Genomic DNA, 14,976 nt, shown 5'->3' with positions numbered 1-14,976 from the left:
GTTTGTGGTTTCCATCTATATGCCTATAGAAAAATGAAATAAGTATAAGTTATGTATGGGGAAACTATGACATGGTCAAGGATATGCACAAGTTTGAGTAAATAAAACAATGAGTTATTTTGCTTTAGATAATCCATTTCGCTATAGACTTAGAATCAGGACTGTTTTTCTGTTAGAATTTTCTCACCATAACTGATTGGGGAAAGGAACACTGTACAGTCGTCGACGTATTGCATTGCGTCTTCTGAGGGAACGTCCAAAGGGGTCAATTTCTTGTAGACTTTGTCTTACACGCCACCTTTGGATGCGTAACCCACGTGATCTCAAGCTGCCATGCACATATCGTTCACCTGCATTTGTGGTATACTGAAGAATTTCCCTAACAACCCTGTTCAGGTTTTCATCGGATAATGTTGCATAAGTCAGTGGCTCAATGCCAAGGTCCTCTCTGTGCCTGTACAGAGTACGGGAGCTAACCCCTAAGCATGTTGCAATGCTTTGCCAGTTCATTCCAAGAGATACTAAATGAGATATTTGCTCTCTTGAAATGCTGTATCGCGGTCGACCTTGAGAGCAAGTCATGAGAGGTGGAGGTAGCAAGACAAGTCTGTTCTCAGATGTAGTTCCTTGTCTGGTTTCATAAGCAGTCAGTAAAAAAATTAGCCATCCATTTAAGGACCGTAATGTATTCACTGCTTCTCTATTTCTTGCATCGTCAACAAATCTTGAGATGGACAAAATTCCAGATAAGGTTTGAATGTGATCACCAAGTTCTCTATGGAGCCTCTGACGAACAAAAGAATCTGTAGCTTCTCTTTGAATTTGTTCCAAACATTCTAATACATTATTTAAAAAAGTTCTAATGTCATTTTCATTACTACTTACTCGGCAAATTAACTGCAATACTAGCAAAGAAAGCAGGATGACTTTGAACAGCTTCATTGCTTGGTTCTTCTGGTTTAGGTCTGGGTATGTCAAGTAAGTTCTCCAAGTGTATTACATTTCCTGGTTTAAGAATAACTTCCTGCTTAAAGGATGAACTTCCTGTGTTAGGAAATGCAGATGTGAATGTCAGAGTGTATGTATGGATGGGTAAAGGATAAACACTGGGATTGTATGTATATATGAGTATAGGAGTACAAATATATATGTGTTGAAAGGTAAAGGGTATGTATATATATATGACTAGAAAGGGCTGCACCTGCAAGGAGAATAAATATATGTCAGCATAAAAATATGTAGCATTAAGAAAAATAGAATACATGTGTGTGAAAGGAAGATTAATGGATTTATGTGAGAGTGAATATACATGGATATGAAATAAGAATAAAGGTGTGCGAGATGACAATATATGTATGTGAGAGTGAAAATATATGTATGTATGTGAGAGTGACAATACATGTGCCTGAAAGAAGAATATATGTATGCGAGAGTGACAATACATGTGCGTGAAAGAAGAATATATGTATGCGAGAGTGACAATACATGTGTGTGGAAGAAGAATATATGTATGCGAGAGTGACAATACATGTGTGTGGAAGAAGAATATATGTATGCGAGAGTGAAAGTACATGTGCGTGGAAGAAGAATATATGTATGCGAGAGTGAAAGTACATGTGCGTGACAAAATAATATATGTATGTGGGAGTGAAAGTATATGTGTGTGAAAGAAGAATGTATGTATGTGAGAGTGAAAGAATGAATTTTGGCTTGTACGGCCCCTCATACAGAATGGCAAATAGTCAGATTAACAGTATTTTGTCTCTATCTTCAGGTTTTACACACTTACATTTACACACGCAGTTACTGTCCCTCTATTTAGAAAGGCAGAGGCATCACGGTGTAATTATTTTACATGTAGTTGTTTTTTTTCCCCCTGTGTAATAATATTCAAAATTGCTATCAATACATTTTTCAAAAAATGCCTCTCTGTGCAAAATAGGTTTAAAAACATGAACAACTGTGGGATACTGTTTGTCCGTGATTTGAACCGAGGGAACAAATCCTGGCAGGATCAGCCTGATATTATTTGTATCCCACTGTAACTTTACTGTATAAAGAGCTAACGTCTCCAAAATGTCAGGAGTAGTTATTTATTACAACAAGTGTTTGTGAACTAAAAATCAAGAATGTGGGATACTGTTTGTCCGTGATTTGGAGAGCCCAGCGCTCTCGACGCAGGGAAAACCAATTCTGCAGGGGAGACCTACTTTGGCACTTGTGCAGGTGAAACCAAAGGGAAGATATGCTTCACCATATTTTCTAGTCTTTGGCTTAGAATGAAGTTGGTTTGGAAACATATTCAGCGATGCTTCATCTCCTGCTTTCCGTTTGTGTGGGCGCCCTGTGCTAGCAGTGTCCAAGCATTGTTTTGTTTTTTCCCTTTTCATGCCGCACCCCCCTGCAATGGCTCTGCGCCCCCCACTAGGGGGCGGGCTCCACACTTTGGGAAGGTCTGGAGTAAAAGATTCACCTTAAAGTGCACATTATTCAACGTACAGATACATAAACAGACACATAAGCCTCTTCTCCGCTACTGCCTTCTCGTCTTGGCACAACAGCGGCAAAATCGTGACGTAAATGCTGCTCGCTCTTTGGCTTTTTGTCAGACTCGGGATCCACGGTGTTGGGTTTCGTGGAGCCATTTTCCTCATTTCCAGGTTTCAAAATTGGTGGTTTGGATTGTTGTGAAGGAGTCGCTCTGATGACCAGCCAATCGGTGGCAGTCTATTGACTTTACATTTTCAGATGGACTGAGCTAAACTCCGGCCAAGCAGATAAAAGAAAAAGTACCTGGTACCACCTAATGGAAAACCTTGAAAACAGAGTTGAGTGGAGTTGAGTACAAGTGGAAAAGTACCCAAACCATATGGTTTATTCCAAGACATTGCTTCCACACAAGCAATTAGTCGTAAAACGATGGCCCGAAAGGGGAAAAGTTTAAGGCTAACCTATAAAAATGTGTTTTCAAAAGAATTAGCCAACCTGATAGGCTGAGGAAAGCTGTTTCATGATTTAAGCGCCATGATCACCTCTGGGTTTTAAAGTCAGAGCGAGGGACAGAAAGGAGACCCAGGTTATAACGTGTATAACGTGTTATACAGCAGATACATCTGAACATGCTTTCAGGTGCATTTACACAGCTGAAATGAGAGTTGTTGCCAGGCCTGTGTGCTGTGCTATTGATCAACATTAAATTGTATTGTCTCTGTTCAGACATGTGACAGAGGGCTGAAATTGAATTGGATGTTTTAAAGCAGTTACGTGCTGGACTGTAATCCCAGCCCATTGTTTGAATCTTTCTTCTTGATAGTGTCCTCAGTCTCTTTTAAAGGAAAGATCCTTGAGCTGTACCCGAAACTTTGAATAAATTGATCTGCTGAGAGCTGGATTTCTGTGTCTTTAGCATTTGCTTCCCCTTTTCTTTTTCCTCTTGTGATCTGTGCTGCCGCATCAGAGCGCATGACTTTGTGGCAGAACCTGATTAATCATGGGACAGCTCACGCCAAGTCACCTTGTCGCTTGGCACAGATCCAGGAGGAGACAGTTATGGTGGTAAACCAACACGCTAATGGTGTCAACCGGGGACAAGTCGAGGATCTCGCTGTTCTTTCCAGTTTATTGATCAAACCAGGCCTGCCTTTGACGACAGGTTTGTGTCCGTGCGACGCAGCGCTTGTCGTTAAAAAGCTTAAATCGGCAACAAATTGTTTTCCCGCCTTGCTTATTATTCCTCCTTCATTTCTGTCTACCGGCGCTTCTAGCGGCGCTGCGTTGCCCTCTCTTTTCTTTTCTGGGGCTACCTCCATCTGTCTCTGCAGGTGTGTTTTGTGTTTTGTTTCTTGTCTGCCATTCTTTGATCACTGTTGTAAATTCTTTTCTGCCCTCTTTCAGTTCTTTGTCTTTGTGGTTCCGTCTCGCAGAGATGTTTGTTGATGGGGTGTTTTTTTTTTGTTGTTGTTGTTAAAAATGATGAAAGATGGCAAATTCATTCCTTGCCACTTTTCAAACAAATAGCACATATTTGGCAGGCATGCAAAAATATCCCACCAGTTATTCAATACCTCGCTATCTGTCCCAATGCACTGGTTTATTCCCTCTTCTAAACAGCTGAATGGCATCTTGCAGTCTGAACGTTCTGCATGCTCATTCATCTGTAGTCAAAACAAATTAGTAAGGTTTGGTTTGGCGTTGTTTTTGTCAACAGCGACGGATCTTTATGGGTCATTTCTTGATAGTTTAATAAGTTTGGCTCGCAGGGATGGATAAAGACTGTAATGTTAGTGAGAACAAGCAGAATTAACGGCAGTCACATGTTGAGGCAACAAAGGGATTAAAGATGAGGGAAGAAAAACAAGTTGTGTTTCAAAAGTCCTTTGCAACTGGAAGCAGCGGCTCTTTGGTTTTGGTGTCAAATGCTCTAAAAAATAAAGCAGTGTCAACTGACGGGAACGGTAAATTACTTCCATTTGTCAAACGTGGCTGATTTTGTTTCTGGCTTGTTTTTTTCAGCTATAAAGTGTGTGTGGAAGTCCAGGAGAAAAACTGTGGTTAGCTTATAGGTTTATCTAACGTTGCTGCAGCACAGCAGAATCCCCAAGGGCTACAGCACAGAGCAGAGTGACAACTGTAAAAACACAGAGTACAGTTGTGCTTTGTTGGCGGCAACAGCAGTGTGCACATCTGGCTTTGATCACCATGGTGATGGTGGTGCGGGGAGTGACAGGGCATGCAGAGCGATGGAGACTCTCGGGGGAATCATTATCCTGTTTAGTAAGCCTAATGAGAGAAAAGGTGTTGCACCTCAGCTAACTGCTGTCCTTGTCTGAAACACACACACACACACACACACACACATACACACACACGCACAGATGTAAGTAAACTCCCTATTCTATAAGACTTACAGTACAAACAAAGACATGTAATTACAGCGCTACCGCAGCCTTCCACAAATTAACACACTGTTAACACTCATCATAACACTGGAAAAGTTGCAAGATGGCGTGAAAATGTGCACCCAAATGTAGTCTGCTGTTGTTTACCAAAGTTTTATTCATTTAAGTGTGTCATAACAGTAGCAAAGGCGAATAATTGCTTAAAACAAGAAAAGAACAGATGAATCAGTGGGGGGAATTTGTGAAGAAAAACCAAAAGCATGCCGTTTGATTGGGAGCCCAAAAACACCCCACTGTATCTACCTTTTATTCAAGGCATTCCTCTTGCAGATTAATTAGAGATATTTAAAACTGGTAAAATTTCAGTTGTGCTACTACTTACCAAAGGCACCGGAGATTTTGAAAAATGTCAACTTGCCTTTTAATTTTTCAACCATGTATCCGCACATTGTGCCTAAAGAACAATACAGAACAGCTGTTTCTGTTGACCTGATGCTATAAATGGACATTTCAATTAAGAGGCAGAAAGATATTAGTACTAGAGCTCTAAAGCGTCCTCAAACCCTGAGGTTGGGATTAATTTAAGTAACATATATTCCAACAACTCAATGACAAAGAGAGGTTGTATGCTAAATAGCTTAGTAACAGAAACCAAGCAACCCTAGGTAGACAAACTAGGAGCTCTGAGACATTCATCTTCAAGACAAGAACATTAGAAACCTACAGGGAGTACACACATGACCATGACCAATCTCTGCAATATCTTGCATACAACAGCTTCCTCCTCACTGCAGAAATCCAACTCTTTTCTCTGTTTTTGTAGATTATACAGCCACTTTTTGGGTACACTTTTTTCCATGTAACTCATTACATTTGTGCACATAGACATGGGCAAGATGACCTGCTGAAGTTCAAAGATGGGGAAGAATTGCAACTTTTGATTTCGGTGTGGTTGTTGGTGTCAGACTGGCTGGTCTGAGTAATTCAGAAACTTCTGATCTACTTGGATTTTCCCACACAACCATCTCCAGTGTTTACAGAGAATGGCCTGAAAATGAGAAAATATCCAGTTAGTGGCAGTACTCTGGGTGAAAATAGCAAGACTGATGGGAATAGAGCGATAGATAGAGCTGATACAAAGGCAGCTATAATTCAAATAACCACATGTTACAACCAACGTTTGCAGAAAAGCATCTCTGAATCCAAAACACATCAAACCTTAAAGCAAATGAACATACAGTCTATAAGTATTTTTCCTGATCGTGTCCATGCATTTATGATCACAGTGTACCCATCTTCTGATGCCTGCTTCTAGCAGGATAATGTGCCACACCACAAAGCTCAAATCAAACTGGTTTCTTTAACATAGCAATACCCAAATGCCTCCACAGTCACCAGATCTCAATCAAACAGAACACCTTTGGGCTGTGGTGAAACAGGACATTTGCATCGTGGATATACTGCCCACAGATCTGCAGCAACCGTGTGATGCTGTCACATTAATATGGACCAAAATCTCAGAGGAATGTTTCCAGCACCTTGTTGAATCTGCGCCATGAAGAATTAAAGCAGTTTTGAAGGTAATAAGGGGTACAACATGGTGCTAGCAAGATGTACCAAGGAAAATGTCTGATGAGTGTATGTAACTATTTATATACCGCATTTTAGAAAGGGTCAGGTAAGCTTAAGGAGGAGCTGACCTGTTCCTGTGTTTTGCCTCTAGCTTCTGTGTCATCTTGGCAGTGGTATTGGCATGCCACAAGACTGAAGCTTCATCCACAAACAGGGTAGCCTCTCATTAGTGTGCCATGGAAAAGTAATGGCTTCAGGGAGGGAAGCCAGCTTTGCTGTCACAAACACATTCGTCAGGAGCGTACAGGTATCTGGAAACATGAGACTGTCACGTCAAGACAGACCAACCATCACAAATCTGATTCCTCATTATCATTCATCTCGTATGCAGTTGAAGGTCATCAATCCAATTTTCATCAGTATTCCATGCGGGCTTGAAACTCGGTACCCAAGTGGGAGTAAGTGTGGAATAAATTACTCAAACTTAAAATTGAGAGGCAATGTGTGATCATAACAATCAATAAGGGAATAATTAGATTCTGATTAAGTAAAAAATAGTTACAATCAGTGGTGTATTTAATATTTTAACAATGTATCTGTGGTACTGCTGTGTGGAAAAGATTTTTCAAAACCGTTAAAGGTTTTTTTTTACTGAAAGCCGTCCTTGTACCTGACGTCTTTGTCTTCCTCCTGCAGCCTTTTCCCCCCCACCACAGCCTTGAAACTGCATTTCAACATCTCAGTCAGAGCTTAATGTCAGAGTCCATCGCTCATGTGCATTATTTACCTTTTCTGAAAAATGTACCCAGTGCTTATTATAATTTTTTTTGGGAGGGGGGGTTGTTTTGATCCCATAAACAAACACAGACTATATTGCCAAAAGTATTCACTCATCTGCCTTCACACGCATATACACTTGAGTGACATCCCATTCTTAAACCGAAGAGTTTAATGATGTCGGCCCATCCTTTGCAGCTATAACAGCTTCAATGCTTCAGGAAAGGATTTCAACAAGGTTTAAGAGTGTTCATGGGATTTTTTAACAATTCTTCCAGAAGTGGATTTCTGAGGTCACACACTGACGTTGGACGAGGAGTCCTGGCTGACAGTCTCCACTCTAATTCATCCCAGAGGTATTTCTGTTGAGTTGAGGTCAGGAATCTGTGCAGTTGTGCAGGTGCGCAGTCAGGTAGGAACAGGAAGGAGCCGCTGGCCAGACAGAGAAGCGTGATTTGTCTATCCAGAGAGCACTTCTCCACTGCTCTAGGGTCCAGTGGCCTTTCCACTGTGTTCCACCACAACGCTTTGCATTGCACTTGGTGATGTAAGGCTTGGATGCATCTCCTCAGTCATGGAAACCCATTTTAATGAAGCTCTCTATGCGCTTAGCTACTCTTAAGCTAATCTGAAGGCCACATGGAGTTTGGGGATTTTAGCGATTGACTCTGCAGATAGCTGGTGACCTCTGAGCACTATGCGCCTCAGGATCTGCTGACCCTACTCTATGTTTTTATGTGGCTTCCACTTTCTTGTAATACCACTAGCACTATGGAATATTTTGTAGTGAGAAACTGGACAGGATCTGCACAGGTGGCATCCTATCACCATACCACGCTGGAATTCACTGAGCTCCAGAGAGCGACCCATGCTTTCACAAATGTTTATAGAAACAGTCTGCATGCTGGGTTCTTGATTTTATACACCTGTGGCTGGGTAAGTGATTGGAACAATGGGTGAGTGAATACTTTTGGTATTGTAGAGTATAAAAACTGTGAATCCCTGATATTCGCTTTCTGTGCTCACTTATATACCTGTCATGCGATGAGACTCTTTTTAAGAGGCTTTGTTTATGACAACAGATGCCATAGAAAGCATGAAGAGCTCCAGAAAGGCTGTCTGGTAAAACTCTGATAGACAGGTACTGTAAATGGTGTTTCAACAGTTTGGCTTACCGAACTTATTGCAGAGTTGATGAGTCTGCAGCTAAGCAGGCCACAGGCTGCACAATTCACCCAGAAGAATGCGCACACACATTGTTGCACATGTATTGTTGGTAACAAAATGAAAAGACTGTGCTTTTCTTGTGGAGTAGCTTCTTAGGTTAAACAGTCACTATAGCTACCTCTATGACTTACCACCTACACCTAGAGCTCTTTTGCAGGTCACCGCATATGCAGACATCTACTAAAACAGGAAAAAAAAACTGATATAAAAAGTTGTTTTTTAAAAGCCCTAAACTCCCCACAGGCATGTTCAAACTCCAAACTCACAGATTAGTTAGTAAAAAACCTTCCAGTGCACTTTGGGACAAGACGAGTTTGTGTTCACGTTTACTTCCACGCAGTTCACCAAGGTCGCGTCGAAAACCAACAATTGGACATAAATCTCGTGGTGACTCCTTCAAACCCAACAGTGAGAGTTGCTGCTGTGATGGATTATTTAAAAGTACAACTGGCATCACTCGGTTGACCTGAGCAGCAGAAGCATGCAATAATCTCATCGCACGCCAGTGAACCGGAGGCCGATCATACAATCTTCACGTGCTTTGTCCAACCGAGCGTGCGTCATTTGTTCCAGTGATGTGGCTCCCTAAAATCCAGCACTACTGATGTCATAATCTTCCTCTGGTGGATGTGATACAAGCCAGATTTGCGCTGGCTGATGTTTGTCCACCGACTCGATAACAGAACATATTAGATTTTTTTTTTTTGAAGACAAACAAATGCTCCTGCTGAGCTTATCTTTTTAATTTACTCTCTGACACTGATGAATTCTTCAGTTACTTCACCTGTTGCGATCTTGATTTAAAAAAGAAAAGCTCTGTTTTATTCAGAGGGAGAACCCCCACCCCTCACAACCAGCCTTTCCTCCACCCGCTGTATGAGCTTGTGATCAATAAAGCTCATAAGTCTTTTCCTCCAACTGAGCGAGCTTCTGCTCCCTACCCGCAGAGAATCACTGAGCGTCAGACAGACCAGACACACTCCTCCTAAAGGTGCCTCCTGTCGCATACAAATCCCGACTCCGTCTTTCCTCTGCTCCGCCAGGCTCTGCTACATGCACATTCTTCCCTCGAGGCCAGAGACAACCAGACAAGTAGATAAGATTTTAGTGAGTCCTGGCCAAGGAGAGAAGATTAATATGAGGGGATTCATATTGTTTGTGCGTGCTCACACGCTTATGAATATGTTGATTTGGTTGAGGCTGTACTTAATGCATGTGCTCATGTGCCGACATACAAGCTTCAATCTTTTTTTTTTGTGTTCAGCAAATTGAATTAGTGCAGAAGCAGCCACTCTCGCTATTTGCCTAATGAAGGAATCAGGATTTAAATGAAGTTTAGGGCCAAAAGCCACATTATGCTCGAGAAATAAACGGCTTGACTCATCTGATTTTCAAATTTTGTGAAATGTTTTGAAATCCCTTTGATTCAGGACCTCTCCCCCTGTGCAATGTAAATCAGCTGGCGAATAAATGACTTAATGGTCTCATTAATATGGATGCACATGTCAAGCTTGGCTGTCGTCAGATGTCAACAAGATCTGAGACAGACTGGACTGCCAGTTTGGATAGCGCGGGCGGAGGGAGGCTAAGAATGTTCCTGAACAACATTATTACAAGCGATTACAGACAACATGAAAGGATCTTCAAGCTGAGCAAATATCAGAAACGCTTTTAAACACACAGATACACGTGCACGCACGCCTATTCAGGAGTAAAATGCACATTGGTTCTGGACTCCAGCCCAGGCATTGGACTGTATCCCAGCTGATGTCACACATGACTGCACCACTAATAGAAGCAGGAAGGTTGGGGTGTAAATGAGAAGTTGAAATAGTTGACAAAAATGAGTGGGGGCTGGGGGGGTGGAGGAGGTACTGACATTCAGGTGGGCAGGAAGCCCACAGACGATCCCTCAGGTGGGATCAGGCAAACAAGCACGTGGATGGGCTGCAGTTGAAAGCGCCATTGCCGCATACGAGTCAGAGCCGTGTTTGGTTCAAAGCCAGTGATAGAGACCTAATTGCACTTCCATTATGAGTCATGCTACCGAGTATTCATGTGCAATTAGCGAGCGGTTCAATAAATGTGTTTCTGTTTACACGCCGGCACATATTGTAGGCACGCGTGTGAGCAAATCAGCTCCAGAGACTGAACTTTGATGTGTTTCCTTGATTGTATCCTCTGGCAGATAGCAGCGCTGTGTGATTTGGGGCGCAGGGGTTAGAGTGCCTGAGTCAGCTCCGGCTTTGCACTGGGAACAGCCACTCTCCCACTCGTTTGAAATCACAGCAACGTACAGTCCATCTCAAGAATCAAACCACCACAGGCATTTTGTAGCAAAGCGATAGCCAAAACTTTATCTACAAACACTGAGATGCAGAAGCTGGCTGGCACATTTTGTTTAATCTGGGGACCCCATCGGCGTTTTTTCCTGCTTTGTTGGAATTTTCTTTGTAAGTCAAATGTTGTATTTAAATTTTCTTTGATACCCAGCTGTCCAAAACAATCACGAAGAACATGTCTTTGATAAATCTTCTCTGGGTGTCGTGTGTCATTAAGGAAGCCTCACTGTGCTGATGTTGTGCACATACATTATCCTAGTGCACATACTTAGTTTAGAATATTAAACATAAATGTATTGATAACATGTTCACTGTTGATTTTAGGCTTGAGGCTTTTGGGTTTTTTTTATGGTTGCAAGCTTTTTGTTATGCAGAAGAGTGGGGTCAGAGGTTAAGTGGACTAAATGTGTGCCAGTGATGTTTAACCATAAGCATAAAATTCTCGGGTTGTTTGTATAGCAATGGTGAACACTCAATGCATCAAAGCACGGACAGAACCATTTACCTTACTTCTCCTATGTGCTACTTGCCCAGTAATACTCTTTGGAAAATTTTAAAATCTCAATACCTCTCTTATGACACCCAGATCCTCTGCTTAACCTATTTATTTATTTATGAAGACATTGTTCAGGTGGTGTTTTTTCACACAAGTTATGCCTTATGCATTACTAAACCTTTGCATCTTAGCGTAATTATAACACAATTTCCAAAATAGTTGGAATGTGTTTGTAAGATTTTTATATTTATATATATTTTTAATGATATCAATTAAGGACATTTGTTATTGATCGATTATTTCTTTGGTGCATCAATGCTTCTTGGCAATACATTTTTATACTGTTGCAAAGTCTGTTTATTTGCCTATAATTGGTGCCACATTTATGAGGGAAATGCATTTGTCGGTTGAACAGCAGAGTCTGGTATGAGGACTGTGCCTATAGAAAACTTGCCAAATCTTGACAAACAGCTTATTCTGCGATTCACCTTGTTTTGAACTCTTGGTACCCCAGGTGCTGACAATCAGGTGCCTGATTAGCAGCACCTGTGAGCATGGACCCTGCCACGGCGGTCAGTTGGTGTCTACTCCCAGCATGCCACATTTGACTGATCTTTATAAGGCCCGTGCCACAAGGCGACTTCAAGCTGCTCTGGAAAACTAAGTTGTAGTATTATTTAAAGTGAGCCCCAGTAGCTTATCATCTCCAAACTGAAGGCCAAGTTCCACAGAACGGGGATGTCAACAGACTGCACACAGCCAATCTCCACTCTCCTGGGGCTAACAGGAGGCCTGTCATGACCCTTCACTGGCAGGCTCGAATCCAGATTCTGCCTGTGGGCAGTTGGATCGTAGTGTCAAAGTGTGGAGAAGACATGGAGAACAGTGTGTCGGTATCGGGCAGCCCTCATTGGGGAAAATCAAGGCATGTCATCATTGGAGGCAATCTCAAAGCAGAGAGATTCTGCAACCAGCGGCGATCCCATATCTCCACAGTCTGGGAGTGAAATCTATCCTCTAAGATAACAACACTTGCCCCCACAGAGGGGGGTTTATCAGTGACTACCTCGAGAATTTGGTGGAGTGGAGTGGCTTCCCTGCAGTCCTTACCTCAACCCCACTGAACACTTGTGGGATAAGCTTGGTGCTGCTGTTTATTCCAGAGTGACCAACACTACCATATTGGCTGACTTGCTACAAATGCTGGTTAAAGAATGGAATACTATCCTACATCAGTGGGTGCTGCACGAGGAAGAGTTGCCAGGCTGTTGTGGCTGTGTATGGTCCTTCTAAATGTTACTGAAGCCCCTGTTTGATAAATGAATGAATTCTTGAATTGCCAATATGACTTGTTTATTAAGACTTCAATCATCTAATCCAGTACACAAAACCAAACAAGAGTCAACAGCAGAATAAGCTGTTTGGCGTTGGCAGAGAAGATTTGGCAAGTTTTTCAAGGGTGCAGCACCCATACTGAACTCTGGTGCTCATACCACAAACTTATTTTCCTTACAAATGTGGCTCCAAATAAAGAGCAAATAAGCAGACTTTCCAGCTGTATAAGATTTATTGCCAAGAAACATTGTTACAACCAAAATATAATCGACCAATCACAAAGGTCCTGAATTTTTGTGCTAAGTTTATACATGTAGTAGAGTATAGTTTTAAATTTTTATGCTTAATTAATTCCAGATTGATGCAGGAATTTAGCAACTTTGTAGTTTTTGTTATTTTCTGTTTCAAATTATTTCAGAGATTGAAAATTCTGGACTGCAGGCAGACTAATTTAACACAGTGAGCCTAGTTATTGTACCGAGTGCTGAATACAGTTTGTGTTTCTGACACAGCCAAGAGTTTCTTTAAAGACATCGTATACATCGCTCAAGTGTGCATCAAGAAACTTCCATACCATTGTGCATGATGGGCTTTGAACAATGTGCTGATAACAAGCAGACATAACAGCCCTAAAGCTTATCGGCTTTTAGCCTTGCCTCTTGCATACTGAGATTTCTTTGTATTATTTGCATCTTAAGCTTAGTTCTTTTTATTCCTAAATTGTTGAACTTTTTGTCCAAGCAATCTTTCAGAGTGCTGAACTCCCTCCACATAATTATCAGCCACACTGTGTCATAATTTCTTCCTGAAAAGGTGGACCTAAGTGCAGAAGCAGACCACAGTACAAGTTCAAAGGGTTTATTTCCAAAGTCCAGAGCATGCTATGAAAATTTAGGAGCTCTGCCACAGGGAGGAAGAGAGGAAGCGGCAGTAGTTAGGAGCGAGTGGAAAGGCCTGTAGGTATTCTTGAGCACGGGAGTCCAAAAGACTTTAGTTTGCAACTGAGGAATTTCCAAAAGGCCACAGGCAACTGGACGACACAACGAGGGACTTCTGGAAGAGGAGATGTGAGCACGGGCTAAGTACTTGAAAGCAAAACAAAACATGAAGCTAAGTGAGCCTGACTTCACCACAACAATAGCTGTACAAACTGAAGGAGATGGAGCGAGAGACCCTGGTCCTTAAGTACGCAGGTATGTGATGAGATGATAGGCTGGTTTGTAACGTTCAGCGAATCCTGGCAGAGGAGAGCCAAGAAGAGAGAGGAAAGAGAGAAAGAAAAGGGAATGGAGGGGCTGAAGTTGAAATCAAATTATAAATGTCTGATTGTAAAATGAAATGAATGAAATTAGCAGCTAGTAATGCAGAAAACTGTGTGAGGCTAATCGTCACTAACCCTTTTTATAAATATCGCTAATATGTTGGGCTACAGAGTTCTGAAAACAGTCGTGTTAAAATAAGAATAATAATAGTGATGAATAAGTTGTAGTTCCACCGTGTATCAGAAGACATACAGTTTGAGCATTTAAGCATAGTTAAGATACTACAGGTAAGGAGGATATGAGCGCATGCTAATCAAACTTCTATGGACACTTGCTACCAGCCAATCTGTCTTGGGGAGCAGGGGTCACCTCTATCCAGGCTTGATGGCCATTAACTGTGGTCACCCCACTGGCTGTTCTGGATGTTGCCCGAATGATCAGATTATCCAGTCCAGCTCTGGACAAAGAATTACTTTAACATCCTTAAAGTAAGAAAAAGTGAGCTTTTTGTGAGAGCGAGTACAAAGATAAATGTAAGCTGGTCACAGATGAACACACACAATACCTAAAGGCTTGCTGAAGAAGACAGCTTTTTCCTTTGTCTCCCTTTTCGTGTGCTTTTCAGTAAGCTGTTAGATTATTGCTTATTTGCACATTTTGGGAAAATTCTAGTAGCACTAATGTCTGTTAAGATTAAAAGACAAATAAATTGGAATTTAGATTTTGTCCGAATTTGACGACGAATGGGTATAATTGTTCTTCAGCTTTTGCCAAACTCGATCAAATCTGAACCTGCGTTTGAATTCTGATTTCAACCAGTCATTCTGTCATCTGGCTGCGCCGCAGTGTTGTCAACTCTCCATTCAAAGCCTCAGAGCTGACAGTCAGGGGAGGGAAAAATTAAGCTCTCTGTGAAATAAAATCCACACGTATTGCCTGCAACGAATAAAGGCATAGTGACTGTCAGCTACTTTATTCGTTATAAATAGCGGTCCAATTAAAGCCGAAAGCTTTGTCTCGCTAGAGGCTCATTTACGGTACCACTTCCAGTATCTTCCAGCATCTTG

Source organism: Neolamprologus brichardi, chromosome 1 (genome assembly GCF_056152115.1).
Source record: "Neolamprologus brichardi isolate AB-2024 chromosome 1, ASM5615211v1, whole genome shotgun sequence".
NCBI lineage: Eukaryota > Metazoa > Chordata > Actinopteri > Cichliformes > Cichlidae > Neolamprologus > Neolamprologus brichardi.
The sequence above is the reverse complement of the archived record's forward strand: the minus strand, read 5'-3'. Positions refer to the sequence as shown.